Source organism: Tachyglossus aculeatus, chromosome 5, assembly GCF_015852505.1.
Source record: "Tachyglossus aculeatus isolate mTacAcu1 chromosome 5, mTacAcu1.pri, whole genome shotgun sequence".
Lineage (NCBI taxonomy): Eukaryota > Metazoa > Chordata > Mammalia > Monotremata > Tachyglossidae > Tachyglossus > Tachyglossus aculeatus.
The window spans coordinates 42,005,526-42,008,673 of NC_052070.1; the positions used below are offsets into that span (position 1 = coordinate 42,005,526).

General features: G+C 44.9%; 1 non-coding gene across 1 annotated transcript; it reads right to left on the reverse strand.

Moving 5' to 3' along the window:
- Nucleotides 1-1,390: 1,390 nt before the first annotated feature.
- On the reverse strand, nucleotides 1,391-1,528 carry LOC119929058. Its single transcript, XR_005451202.1, has one exon. It is a non-coding gene; the product is annotated as a small nucleolar RNA SNORA7 (small nucleolar RNA).
- Nucleotides 1,529-3,148: the final 1,620 nt, after the last annotated feature.

Below are 3,148 nucleotides of genomic sequence, written 5' to 3' on the forward strand. Positions count from 1 at the left end.
TCCACTGGATTTTAAGCTCCAGGGATCATGTCTGCCAACTCTATTGTACTGTACTTTCCTAAGTGCTCTTCACATAGTAAGTGCTCAATAAATACATTGATTGATTGAAGTAATTGTGTCGCCTGTCCAAGAACTGCCGATACCTTCTTCTACAAGCCCCTGGCGTCTCTCAGATGCAGCCATCTTGTCATTGTTTGCTCATTTTCCCCCTCCTATGAGCCATCTACACCTCCTGGCTTGGGGATCTCAATGCCCTTAGAGAACCAACAAGACCCTCAGGACTTTAAAGCCCTTTCTGGAGAGATAGTCTTGAACCATCTTTAGAGAAGCTTGACAAAGAAATTCTGGGCATGGTTGGGTGGGGCCTGTCTTCTAGACCCTCTCCCTCCTCCAACCCCTCCCCCTGATGATCCCAACAGTGTTCAATAGCACCCAAGAGATTTCTGAGGAATCTGAGCAGGATAATATCAATCAATCATATTTATTGAGCACTTACTGTGTGCAGAGCACTGTACTAAGTGCTTAATATGTGTCTTAATATAGGATATAGGATATCCTATATATAGGATATAGGATATGTGTCTTAATATAGGATAATATGTGTCTGGATTGAAGGGAAGTGGCAGGCCAGAAGGGTGAGAAAGTGTTAAGTGTCATCAAGAAGGATGTCAGAAACAAGGCAACAGCACAGGCCTAGGAGATAATCCCAGCTCTGCCAATTGCTTGTTGTGTGACCTTGAGCAAGTCACTTAAATTTTCTGTGACTCAGGTCTGTTGTTCTACCTCCTATTAAGACTGTGAGCCTCATGTATAACTTAATTAACTTGTAACTACCCCAGCACTTAGAACGGTGCTTGATATATAGTAAGCACTTAACAAATACCATGAAAAAAATCATGGTTTTTCCATCTTATAAACCTAGGATGTCCAGCACTGCAAGAGTTGAGACAGGTACAGTTCCCCTTATTAGGAAAAATTTTATAGCCTGTAGACGGTCTAGCGAAGGACAGCCAAGATAATCAGGGGTTTGGAGTTAGAGAAGAGCATGAAGTTTAGACCTCTGCAGTCCTCCTTAGAGGTCTGGGGCAGGATTGAATTCTCCAAAGTTTTGAATGTGTCTGGCAGACAGATACTGAGCTGGTTGGATCCATGGAGGTCTCGTTGTTGTTTCTTATGCTGTCGAGTCGCGTCCGACCCATAGCGACATCAAGGACATATCTCTCCCAGAACGCCCCACCTCCATCTGCAATTGTTCTGGTAGAGTATCCATAGAGTTTTCATGATATAAATACAGAAGTGGTTTACCATTGCCTCCTTCCGTGCAGTAAAATCCGAGTCTCCACCCACGGCTCTCTCCCACTCCGCTGCTGCCCAGCACAGGTGAGTTTTGACTTGTAGCAGATTGCCTTCCACTTGCTAGCCACTGCCCAAGCTAGGAATGGAATGGATACGCCTCTACATGACTCTCCTTCCCATAGTTGAGACTGGTAGAGTACTGGAAACTCTCCAGGTGCAACCCTGAGAGGTGACAGAAGTGCCCTAAAATAAGTGTTTGCTGAAGGTAGAAGCCAAATGCCCGTGAAATATTTCTGCAACTTTGTTTGGACACCATAACAGAGGGTATAAGCTCATTAAGGGCAAGGATCATTTTTACCTTCTCTATGGTATTTTCTGAATGACTTAGTATAGGGATCAGCAAAGAGTAAGCCCTTGATAAATACCAGTTAATCAATCAATGGTATTTATTGAGCGCTTCCTTTTTTTATAATATTTGTAAAGCAAATACTATGTGCCAGGCACTGTTCTGAGCACTGGGGTAATCGGAGTGGACACAGTCCCCGTCCCACATGGGACAAAGTCTCAACCCCCATTTTGCAGATGAGGCAACTGAGGCCCAGAGAAGTGAAGTGACTTGCCCAGGGTCACACTGCAGACAAATAGAGGAACTGGAATTAGGACCCGAGTCCTTCGGACTCCCAGTCCGGTACTCTATCCACTAAACCACGCTGCTTCCTGTGTACAGAGCACTGTACTAAGGGTTTGGGAGAGTACAAAACCACAGAGTTGGTTAACATGCCCCCTATCCATGATGAGATTAATAATAATAACGTTAATAATAACAATAATGATGGCATTTGTTAAGCGCTTACTATGTCCAAAGCACTGTTCTAAGCACTGGGGAGGATACAAGGTGATCAGGTTGTCCCACCGGGGGCTCACAGTCTTAATCCCCATTTTACAGATGAGGGAACTGAGGCACAGAGAAGTTAAGTGACTTGCCCAAAGTCACACAGCTGACAATTGGCAGAGCCGGGATTTGAACCCATGACATCTGACTCCAAAGCCTGTGCTCTTTCCACGGAGCCACGATGATAGTCATGGTATTTGTTAAGTACTTACTATGTGCCAGGCACTGGGGTGGATACAAGCAAATCAGGTTGGACACAGTCCCTGTCCCATGTCTGTGAGCCCACTCTTCTAGACTGTGAGCTCACTGTTGGGTAGGGACCATCTCTATATGTTGCCAACTTGTACTTCCCAAGCACTTAGTACAGTGCTCTACACATAGTAAGCGCTCAATAAATACGATTGATGTGGGGCTCACAGTCTCAATCCCCCTTTTATAGATGAGGTAACTGAAGCAGACGGAAGTGACGTGACTTGTCCAAAGTCACACAGCAGACATGTGGAGGAGCTGGAATTAGAACCTATGACCTTCTGACTCCCAGGACCGTGCTCTGTGTACTACACCAAGCTGATTAACCATTTATTGATCAATGGATTGATTGATCTGGCCCAAAGAGTGATAGTATGTTCGAGAAGCAGCATGGCTCAGTGGAAAGAGTCCAGGCTTGACAGTCAGAGGAGTCAGGGTTCTAATCCCTGCTCTTCCACTTACCGGCTGTGTGACCTTGGGCAAGTTACTTCACTTCTCTGTGCCTCAGTTCCCTCATCTGTAAAATGGGGATCATCATTATCATCATCAATTGTATTTATTGAGCCCTTACTATGTGCAAAGCACTGTACTAAGCACTTGGGAAGTACAAATTGGCAACATATAGAGACAGTCCCTACCCAACAGTGGGCTCACAGTCTAAAAGGGGGAGACAGAGAACAAAACCAAACGTACTAACAAAATAAAATAAAT